Source organism: Chlorocebus sabaeus, chromosome 7 (genome assembly GCF_047675955.1).
Source record: "Chlorocebus sabaeus isolate Y175 chromosome 7, mChlSab1.0.hap1, whole genome shotgun sequence".
NCBI lineage: Eukaryota > Metazoa > Chordata > Mammalia > Primates > Cercopithecidae > Chlorocebus > Chlorocebus sabaeus.
The window spans coordinates 39,752,552-39,764,896 of NC_132910.1; positions in this window are offsets into that span (position 1 = coordinate 39,752,552).

Genomic DNA, 12,345 nt, shown 5'->3' on the forward strand with positions numbered 1-12,345 from the left:
TGCGTGGCGGAACGACATCGCTCTGGGCCAGTGGTGGCTCGCGGCGGCGCCCCGCCCTTCCCGAGGTTGGCTCCCCAGCCAAAGAGGGGGCGCGCTTTGCGGTGGGTGGGTGGAGCCGCGAGTCTTGGTACCTCGCCAGCGGGCGGAGCGCCGAGGGGGTTTCACTTCGGGCAAAGGGACTGTGGTTGTGACAGCCAGGAAACCGAGAACGGAATGCCAACACTGCCTGGGCTTAGAGCTTGAAAGGTATCTGATTTCACTGCCACGTCTTTGAAAAGTAGTGCACAGTGCAGTGTTCTTCGTGGCCGAACAGGTATCTTGTGATCTTTCGGGAATGTCTATTCATTCATTCAACAAGTATTTCTGTGTTTATTGAAGGACGTCTTGTATGCCAGGCATTTGCTAGGCACTGGGGATACGCCCCTAACACAGATAGACATGATAGCTACCCTCATAGAATTTTCAGTCTAACAAAGAAGAGGGAGAAAACCAACAAGTAAACAAGCTCATTGAATAGTAACTAATCATGTCAAGGAAAGAAATAGACATGGTGTGGACATTGGGGGATGACTTCAGATACGGTTGTTATATGAGAACCTTATAAGATGGCATTTAAACAATCAGTCATTCAGCCTTGGAACCAATAAAATGATGAATTGTTCTGGGCAGAGGGGACAACAGACAAAGGTCTCTAGGTGGGACAGCCCGGCGTTTTGGAAGAACAGAAAGCCAAAGTGTCCTCAGCATATGGAGGGAGGGGAAGAGCAGCATGATGTGAGGGAGATGAGGCAGAAGGGGGCTTGGAGTTGGCATTACATTTTAAATTTAATGGGCTTCTATTGAGGCATTCGAAAAAAAGAATTGAAAGAATCTGGGTTTAGACTTTACATCACTTTGGTTAGTGTGCAAAGAACAGTTAAAATAAGCTATTGGGAAACTGATTAGGAGATTATGACAGATGAAATGTAAGGTGGAAGATGACTTGGATTAAACTATGACAATGTCACTGAAGGGAGAGAAAAGCAGAAAATTAGAGATTTTAAAGATAAAGAATTAACTTGATTTGGCATTTTAGTTATTCTAGGCCAGGGACAACTGTTCTGAATCCAGTGCATTTAATAACCCAGTTAGAGAGTGACTTTCACGTTGATGGCTCACAGATTATAGTAATAACCTTGAGTAATATTATGTTGAGTTGACGTCTTTTCATAGACTTCCTGGATTTTTTTTCTTTTTTCTTTTTTCTTTTTTTCTTTTTCTTGAGACAGGGTTTTACTCCTGCCCAGGCTGGAGTGAAGTGACACTGTCTCAGCTCACTGAAACCTCTGCTTCCCAGGCTCAAGTGATCCTCCTCTTCAGCCTCCCAAGTAGCTGGGACTACAGGCACGCTCAACCATACACAGCTATGTTATTTTTTGTAGAGACAGGGCTTCCCCATGTTGCCCAGGCTGGTCTTGAACTCCTGAACTCAAGCAGTCCGCCCACATCAGCCTCCCAAAGTGCTGGGATTACAGGCATAAGCCACTGTACCTGGCCTGGAATTTAAAAACATAAAAATTTTATTGAAATATGTGTCTTAAAAAGTGCACATATCATAAGTGTAGACAGCTCCATGAATTTTCACAGTCTGCAGACACCTTTGTATCCAGCACCCAGATCAAGGAACAAAACATTATTAATACCTGGGAACCCCGTCAACCTGCCTTCCAACCTGCCTTCTCCAAGGGAGTTTCTATGCTGGCTTTCAACAGCATAGGTAGTTTTGCCTATCTTTATATTGTTATATATAAAGACATAAAGTATGTATTCTTTTGGTTTTGGCTACTTGGACTCAACATTACACTTGTAAGATTCTTCCATATTGTTGTATGCAGTTGTAGATCATTTTGTTTTCCATTCTGTGGATATACTGTAATTTATGAATTCATTCTTCTGATGGATATTAGGGCAGTTTGCCATTTAGAGCCATTATAGATAGTGCTACTGTGAGCAGTCTAGTACATATCTCTTGGTGATGGCCTTTTCATTTGATGGAGTATTTTGGTAGCTGAGTTAGAATAAAGTTTTTAAAAATCTATTCATCAATAACGTAGTATCATGTGTTGCAGTATCTCAATCATTTGGATTAAAATTTGGTGCAGATAATGAAGGACTTTACTTTCACAAATGTGAAAAATTTTGGCAACAAGAAAGAAGAAAGATGTGGGAAATTTTAAGCTTGGAAGTGTAAAATATTTTGAATTGTCCTGGAGTTTTGACCTTTTTTATAACCACTTGCATGCCCAGCATCTGAGAACATCATGACTTTGCAAAATCCTTGTACTATAACAGACTGGAATCCACAGTCATATGATAAGCAAAGTCACTTAGGCTGTTCTGAAGAATATCTTTGATACTAAAACAGTCCTTGAAATTACCTTTGAAAATCACACCATTTCACACTCTACCACAACTCATTAAAATTAAAGCCAGCAGTTTTACTTCTTATGAATTATATGCTTCTGGGTTTGAATCTTTGAAGCATAGTTAAATACACTACAAAAAGAATTCATGGCCAGCACAGTGGCTCATGTCTGTAATCCCAGCACTTTGGGAGGCCAAGGTTGCCGATCACTTGAGCTGGGAGTTCGAGGCTAGCCTGGGCAACATGTCAAAACCTTGGTCTCCACAAAAAAATACAAAAATGAGCCAGGCACAGTGGCGCATACCTATGATCCCAGCTACTCGGGAGGGTGAGGTGGGAGGATCACCTGAGCCCAGGAGGTCCAGGCTGCAGTGAACCATGATCTCACTACTGTACTCTAGCCTAGGTGGCAGAGTGAGACCCTGTCTCCAAAAAAAAAAAAAAAAAAAGGCTGGGCACGGTGGCTCACGCCTGTAATCCCAGCACTTTGGGAGGCCGAGGCGGGTGGATCACAAGGTCAGGAGATCGAGACCATCCAGGCTAACATGGTGAAACTCTGTGTCTACTAAAAATACAAAAAATTAGCCGGGCGAGGTGGCGGGCACTTGTAGTCCCAGCTACTCAGGAGGCTGAGGCAGGAGAATGGCGTGAACCCGGGAGGCGGAGCTTGCAGTGAGCCGAGATCGCATTGCCGCACTCCAGCCTGGGCAACAGAGCAAGACTCTGTCTCAAAAAAAAAAAAAAAAATCACAATTATTTGTACATCAAACCCTCATGACACGCAGTTTATCTGTATAAGGAACCTGTTCATGTACCCCAGAACCTAAAATAAAAGATTTTAAAAATGTCAATAATATGTAAAGGAAATCATTATTTGGTTTGACAAAAAATGAAAAAATGAAAAAGAATTCACCACAGAGGTTGACGTGGCATGACAGATCACTGCACAGTGTACAAAATAATCAAGGGGATACAGCACTCCATACATTCAGTAAGTTGAGCTACTTCTTTATTCAGTTTATATTTTATTTTATTTACTTATTTTTTTCTAGAGCCAGGGTCTCCCTGTGTTTCCCAGGCTGGAGTGAAGGGACTATTCACAAGTGTGATAATAGTGCACTATAGCCTTGAACTCCTGGGCTCAAGTGATTCTCCTGCCTCACTGGAGTAGCTAGGACAACAGGCATGCACCACTGTACCCAGCTCAGTTTATGTTTTAAAGAACTGAACCATCTGCTGAAAACCATTGGCTATCAGAAAATTATACCCAAAACAACTCATAGGGCTTTGAATGGGTAGATGGTATGTATAACTGCAGAATTATTAATACTCATTAATGAATCATTTGTTGTTAAAATTAGATATGGACATTTTTGTATACTCAGAATCAGCAATTTTCTAGAAAAGTATCTGTATGCTACTTTTGGCCTCATGCCTAAAACATAGACCTGGGATACTAGGATGTATTTTTTCCACAGTTCAGGTTGCTCTGTCCTGAATCGCTATCCCGGATGTCCCTTCTCTATGTTACCAGGATAATTGCCAAAACACTGACCTGGAGAAATTTTAGGCCTGTCACAGCGGCTCATCCCTGTAATCCCACCACTTTCGGAGGCCAAGGCAGGAAGATAGCTTGAGGCCAGGAATTCAAGACCAGCTTGGGCAACACTGTGAGACCCCTGTTCTACAAAAAAAAAAAAAAAAAAAAAAAAAAAAAGACTAGCCAGACATCGTGCTGCATGCCTGTAGTCCCAACGACTTGAGACGCTGAGGTGGGAGGATGACTGGATCCCAGGAGTTCGGGGTTGCAGTGCGCTATGACCATGCCACTGCACTCCAACCTGGGCAACAAAGCGAGACCTTGTCTCTTTAAAAAAAAGAGAGAGAGAGAATTTGAAATCTTGTCCTTGGATGCAATAAACTTGCAGCAATGATTTTATTTTAAAATATGATTGTTGCTTCCCCCACCCTGTGTAATTTACCTCTACAGATTTGGAATAAATAAGCTTCAGGCTGGGTGCAGTGGCTCACATCTGTAATCCCAGCACTTTGGGAGGCCAAGGCAGGTGGATCATGTGAGGTCAGGAGTTCGAGACCAGCCTGGTCAACATGGCGAAACGCCATCTCTACTAAAAATACAAAAATTAGCTGGGTGTGGTGGCGCGCACCTGTGATCCCTGCTACTCTGGAGGATGAGGCAGGAGAACCACTTGAACCTGGGAGGCAGAGGTTGCAGTGAGCCAAGATCGTGCCACTGCACTCCAGTCTGAGCAAAAGAGCAAGACTCCGTCTCAAAAAAAAAAAAAAAAAGCTTCGACCTGTACCAATGATACAGAGATTTGAAATGTCTTTCCATTTCCACCTCTGATTATTTGACTTTTATTCATTCTATTTGATCTTATTCAAGTCTTTAATTGCATGTTTCCCATCAGAGCTGTTGTGAGAACAATCATATTTTGTAAATGTATTTTATAAGAAAGGTTATACAAAATTGTGTTTTATTTAAATCGCAAATGCTCAAAATCAAGGAAACGAAATATGACAGTCATTATTAGCATTGTTTGCTAAATATTTACTGCTTTCATCACCCAAGCCAGTAGTGCCAGGGGGAGGGCTGGCACCTGTGACTTGTCCTGGTCAATGAATTGTGAGTGGAGGTGATGGGGTAATTTTTGAGTGTATTTCATGTCCCTGTGCAAGACCCTCCAAGGTTCACTTGCCTCTGCCATTGCAACCAACAATGTTGCAGAGAATGGCTGCTCCCTGAATGACTCCAAGGAAGAGAATTCCACTGCCAGCCTATGATACCCATGGAACATGAGTAAGAAACAAACCTTTGATGTAGTTTGTTACTGGATATTAACCTAACTTCACCTATCCTATCTCAACTGATACAAATATCAACCCTAACTTAAAATTAACTTAAAATTGTTTACTTGAATTGTTCTTGGGGTAATTTTAGCCTAAGGGAAATTTTCATACATTTATTCAATAATTATTCATGAAGATCACACTATCTATCAGGAACTATGTTAGGCTGTGTATTCAAGGCAATAAATGAACAACATAAACATGGTCTCTGCTTTCATGAAAATTGGAAGGAAAATTCGAAGGTAGGCAACTACCTATGATGAATGCTACAAGTGACAAAGTATAGTGTTATTTGGTGCAGCTGAATATTATATAAAGCTACCAAGAAACCATGAAGAAAGAGAAAACAAGTTTCTAATTCAAGAAGTATCTTGAAAACATAGAAAACATTCCTTATATTTGAATCTGAAGCCCTTCAGGGCTAACACCACTTTTGACCAATGTGGGTCCTCAGGCAAAAACCCAATTTCCTGTGCTTCTGTTTCATCATCTGTAAAATGGCACTAAATATAACCTGCCCTGGCTAACTTACATAATCACTGCCAGAAATCAATCAGATAAGTGTCCCATAAAAATAAGCAGTGTTGTTATTCTTTGAAGCTTTTACAGAGCATTGAAGAAGCCTATAAATATGCAGTTTAAAAAATTGAAAACCCTATAAAGCAACATACAAACACATTTAAATTAATGTTGTATCCTTCTAGCTGTTGGAAATGGTGCAGAATAACACGGTGAAAATTATACCTTGGATAATCTAAAAGTCAGTGTTTATTGCCAAGTAATATCTGCTAATGCACGGCTATTAGGATATGGCTGAAACAGGCCAAAAATTCCCTTGCAATCCCTATAAAGAATATTCAATAAATATTTTTCTTGCCAGTGGAATGAAGTGAATGTATAACTAGTTTTATCTGAGCGGAACAACAGAAAAATGCACACAGTATTAAGAGAAACTGACTTTGTCTTTGAAATCTGTAATGCTGAAAGTGTGTATGCTTATATCCTATGGGAAATGATGTCCAGTTTTCTAAACTCATTGCTGTCTTCTGAGTCTCATTTATATTAGAGTTTGGAATATCAAGGTAACATTGTAAGAGATGATGAAAGGCCTGTTTGTCACTGGTTGTCAAGCAACCAAATGCACGTACAAACACACCTTCTTATTTTGTACAGAGTGGGTGTAGGTGCTGAACTGCTTTCCTGTTGGTCAGTTTCTCTTCCAATGGCAGAAAAGAAAGTATTATTTTTCCAGCTAATTGACATATTCTGGGAAAGTAACCAACTATGTTTCTTTCCCTAGCAGTGTTAGATATAGACTTTAAACCAGGGTTAGTTTTATAAGTTATTGTGGCTTTGGGCAATCTAGATTTTATATGCAAAAATACTCCAGAAAAAGTTTAAAAATTCAAATTTTGTGCTATGAGAAATGTGCAAGAGAGATCTGTTTTCTTGAAGAAGCTTTAATATAAGGAAATAAGAATATAAGGAAATAAGAATCCACAGTTATTCTACCACAGTGACACCAGGAAAGACCTTATCCAGGTCACAAATGACAGCAAAAATGATGTTCCCTTACCCCACCCTGTCTTCTCATAGACCATATGAAGCCACAGGAAGCTGGAGTCTGGGAGGAAGGAGAATTATAGCAAAGGAAAAAAGGGAAGGGGACCAAGAGAGGGCCAGCAGGCTGCCCACATGAGGGACCTCTGTATGGCCTGAAATGTGTTTCAATGTAAACAGTAAGGGAACAGATGCTCCTTGCTCTTCCAGTAACAAACTGGAAATGCAAAAACAAACCTGTATAATGCAAGGCTGTACTATTTTCTACCTGTTCTCTCTTTCCCTAGTTTCTCCCTCCTAACAAATCCTACACCCTTTGATACTCTTTTCATCTTACGACATTATTGCACAAAGTTTCACTAGCTTCCCATTTCCAGTAGGGGAAAAAAAATCCTAAACTTCTGAGGCCGGTTATCAAACTCTTCCATGGACTGCTCCTGCCATGGAGCAGGTAGAATTCCTGCTTCTTTGGGTGACTTAAGTCTTTTTCTCTTAAGGACTTCAACTGATTGGTTGAGGGCTACCCCTATATGGAGGATAATCTTCCAGATGAGGTTTACTGATTTAAATATTAGTCCCATCTAAAAATACCTTCACAACTAGACTGGCGTTGGACAAAATGTCAGAGAACCTCGGCCTGGCCAAATTGGCAAATAAAATTAACCATGACGCTAACCCTTACAAATGCTTCCTCTGTCTAGGCACTGTTCTAAATATTCTACATGTTATCAACTCACTTAATCCTTACAGCAGCCCTAAGGCAGGGGCAGTGTTATGATTGTCATCCCCATTTTACAAATGAGGCACAGAGAGAGAGGTTGAGTAACTTGCCTGAGGTCACACAGCTTGCAAATGATGGAGCTGGGATATGAATCCTTGCACTCTGGCTCCACAGTTTAGATTCCTAACTACTGTGCTATTTACCTTAAAAATAGAAAATGAAAGCTGAGCTGATTGATAGTTTATATGTTCTTCCTGTAAATGTCTTTGTGTGCCCACAATTAACATCTATTCAATGTCAATTTTTACAGAAACCTTACATATATCCACACAATAGTCCTTCGATGTACATAGTACTATCCCAATGTTACAGATGAGGAAATTTTGAGGCACAAAGTTAATGACTCGCCTCAGGCCATACAGTGGAACAGCAGGGATTTTAACCTTGGCCTCTTAGTCTCCAAGGTATATGTCTTACTGCATTGCCTCTCTGTACATAGTTCATCAAGGTTAAACATTTTAAGAATGTTCTGGGCCAGGTGTGGTGGCTCACGTCTGCAATCCAAGTGCTTTGGGAGGCTGCCGAGGCAGGAGGATCACTTGAGCCCAGGACTCAGAGTGTAGGGAGTTATGGTCGCACCACTGCACTCCAACCTGAGTGGCAGAGTGAGACCCCTATCTCTTAAAAAAAAAGACAAAAAAAGATGTTCTGAATAATCTCTGTTTAAAAGACCTTAAATTACTTTAACAAAAGTCAGATTTCTGTTCTGATACGTTCCACAAGTGAAATACACGGTACATAAAGGATAAGTTTCTGACCATTTCATGTACCAGGAAAGAATCAAGTAATGACATGTTATTCAATAAGACTAGAACTTATATTAAGATTTTCTTTATTAATGTATTTTCTTTTTTCTTTTTGGAGACTGAGTCTCACTCTATTCCCCAGGCTGGAGTGCAGTGGCATGATCTTTGCTCACTGCAACCTCTGCCTCCCGGGTTCAAACGATTCTGATGCCTCAGCCTCCCGAGTAGCTGGGATTACAGGCATGCGCCACCATGCCTGACTAATTTTTGTATTTTCAGTAGAGACGGGGTTTTACCATTTTGGACAGGCTGGTCTCAAACTCCTGACCTCAAGTGATTCGCCTGCCTCAGCTTCGCAAAGTCCTGGGATTACAGGTATGAGCCACCGCGCCTGGCCTATTTTCTAGAAGAAAGAGAATGAAGAAAGGTGAACTGTCTTAATAATTGACTTCAGTCATCATTTAGCAGCCACAGTGGGTCCTTTGTGATTACATATATACATATATATATATGTAGAGACATATATATATAGAGAGAGAGACGTATATATATATAGAGAGAGAGTACATATTTGCAATCTTAAAGGAATTCACAAATCTTAGTTCTACAGGTACTGAACATGAAAAATTATGAGATTTATATGAGGAAATTTGAAAACGTAACAAAGCTGCTGAAAATAACAATGGATAGATCAGAGCTGAAAGAGATTAACAGACATACTGGTGTAGTCATTATTGAGAAACTAACATAGTTGCTCCCAGGAGGTGAGATCCATTACATATTGTGGCACAGACAGCTAAATGCCTAATCTGATTTCTATTCTACACTTCTTCCTTACTAACAGAACCCTGATTCTTACGTGGGCACATTGCTGACCAAAATATAAGATTGTTTTATAACCTTTCCTATAATTAGTCTGGCCGTACTGCTAACTTCAATGCTGATAAGATGTAAGTAGATGTATGTGAACTTCCAGAAAGCCACAACACAAGGACGCAGGCATACCTTTCTGTCACTGCTGTCCTGGAACTTGAGAATCATCTTGGATTGTGAAGTGACATGGTCCAGTTGGCAGAGCAGTGCCATCGTCCTTCCAGGTTGGAAGCTGAGTCTCTGGTGGACATGGAAAACCATAATAGCCCTGCAGAGAGGTGAAAATATGTGATACCTTTTCTCATTCATCATAAGGGTTGTGGCTGACACTCCTATAACAAAAGACAAACAAGAGAAAGGTGCAAAAAATTTATTTAATCAAAGTTTTTTTGTGACATGGAAGGCTTCAGAAATGAAAACCAAGGATCCAGAGAAAACTGTCTATTTTTACGTGTAAGTTCAATGATAAATGGACTGCCATGTAGAAATGTGATTGGACAAAAAGGGAATGATCTAGTGGTGATAGATGGAGCAGGGAAACCCAGCAAGGCCTATTTGTTCAGATTCTCCTGGGTTTCTGCATGGCTCTCTGCGTAGCATGCCTTTATCTTGAGTATAGGACAGCACCCCTCTGGAATGAGGGTCGTATGACCTACTATCAGACAGTATAGGTCAGAGAATATTTTTATGGCCAGCTTCTACACAGAAAGGCAAGGGAAAGTTAGAATAGCGCTTCTACATTTTATGTCTGACTTTGGAGGAGAGGGATTCTTAGGAAAAAAATTCTGATGGGCCTGATTTGGGTTTTATGCCCAATCTTTGAGCCATTTGAGGGTTAGCATTAAAATTTGTCCAGTTGTGGGCTGGGCGTTGTGGCTCATGCTGATAATCCTAACACTTGATGAGGCCAAGGTGGGAGAATCACTTGAGATCAGGAGTTTTAGACCAACCTGGGCAACATAGTAAGACCCTGTGTTTACAAAAAAAATCGAGGTGGCCACTACAGGTGTCATCTGTATATGTGTGTGTGTGTGTGTGTGTGTGTGCGCGCGTGCGTGTGTGTGTGTGTATATATATATGTATAAAATATATATATATGGTCAGGGGTAAGGAGGGGATGTTGTTTGAGCCAGGAGTTCAAGGCTACAGTAAGCCAGCGATAATCATGACACTGTACTCTAGCCTGGGTGACAGAGCAAGGCCTTGTCTCAGAAGAAAATAAAAAAAAAAAAAACAGGATTTTTTTTCTTCCCATTAGGTTAAAACAACACCAATTTATTATGTTCTTCTACAGCTGAGCTGAGGTTTAGCTGATCTGGGTTTGACTTAGCTGGGCAGCTCTGCATCTCACTGCAGGGCCACAGGTTGGCTGAATCAGCTTTGCCCTCCATGTCTCATTCTTCTTGAACAAGTACGATACCTGAGGCCTGTTCTTCTTGTGACAATAGCAGAAGCACAAGAGATTGAGAGGAAGCACTCAAGGGTTTTTAACACCTAGACCTGGAACTGGGCACATTGTCATGATGTCTGCATGCCATTGGCCAAAATGAGTCACATATTGTTATGGGATCTTTGGGGTGTCACTTTTCTCGGCAGAAACCTCTCTGGCCAGTGGTGCCTTTGCCTGAGTTTGCTCAGGCCGGCTGGGCTCATTCCACTCACTTGGCCTGGGTAGGCTGCTCTTGGCTCATGCTACTGGCCTGAATCCCATGCCTACCAAGGGAGACTGCATGGAGCGGTGAAGGGTGTGTGGGCAAGTATGGTGTCTGATCACTGCATAGTCAGACATGCCCCTACTGCAGTGGGCAGGGGCAGCACAGGTGCTGGCACCCTGCAAGGCTGTGGCTGGACCAGGTGCACCACAAGCAGCTTCCACAGCTGGCACTGGGTAACATGGTGGCACTCAGAAGCTTGAAGATGCCAGAAACTTCAGGGCCCCAAAGACAGAATCACAGTCCTGGATCGGGGGGCTCCCAAGTCTGGGCTCCCCAAAGGGCTACAGCTTATCTTTCCTTCTCTTTGCCCACAACATTGTGAACAAGGAGCATGTCTCCATCCTGTTTGTGTTACAACTCTTAGCCTCATTTGGCAGGTCCCGAGTTCTTGTCCTGCACCCAGGAAAATGAGGTATGCAGACAAGTGGAGGGTAAACAAGACGAAGAGGAGCTCTATTGAGTGACAATAGCTCAGAGGAGACCCTGGAGTGGGTAGCTCCTGTCCGCAGCTAGTCATCCTAATGTCTGCTGCTCTCAGCAGAGAGGAAGCCCTGGAGTGGGTAGCTCCTCTCTGCAGCTGGCTGTCCTGATGTCTGCCTCCTGCTGCTGTTCATGGCACCCAGGCTGTAGGAGCCAAAGGGTGCATTCAGGCCAGTGCCAAGCTGCTTTCAGCCTCTCCCCACTTCAGCTTCCCTCCTATGCTTGTCAGCACCCAAAATCTGGAGGGGGCTAAGGCAGCAGGGGGCTGGTGTGCCAACATTGCCCTGAGAGTGTGGACACCCAGCCTGGCTGTGTCAGCACCTGGGTTTGGCCCTGACTTTGTTCAGAGATCAGAGCAGGCACTGACAGCAGGGAGAAGCCAGGCAGTGGGAGCAGGCCTTTCTGAGTCTGTGAGGGCAAGGGTGGCCTTCCAGGGCCCCCAAGAGTGCGGGGATGCCTGGGTCCACAGACCGTTTGGGTGGCTGCAGCTGCACTGGGGAGAGTGGGGCTCCTTCCTGCTCCTTGGAACAGGAGGCCTGGGTCTGCAGCCACGGTTTGGACAGATGCAGCTGTGCCCAGGAGGGTGGGGCTCCTGCCTAGTCCCCAGGCCCCAAGAGCACAGGGAAGCCCAGGACCATAGCTGTGACTTGGGTGGTGACAGTCGCACCCAGGAAGCTTCTGCCCCAGCTTGGAAGAGTTGGGTCTCCCATTTGTCCTCAGCTCTCACCAGCTTTATGGAGCATGCAGCCCCAGCTGTGCCTCCTTGCTGCAGCTGGTGTGATGGCAGCAGCTGCTCCAGATGGCCTACTGCTGCCATCAATATGTAGTAGATTCAACATGACCATAAATCAATTTCAGTTCCCCCCATCAAGAGGTAGAGTTTTCTCCCCCTGCACGTATTCCTTGCCCCTTGAA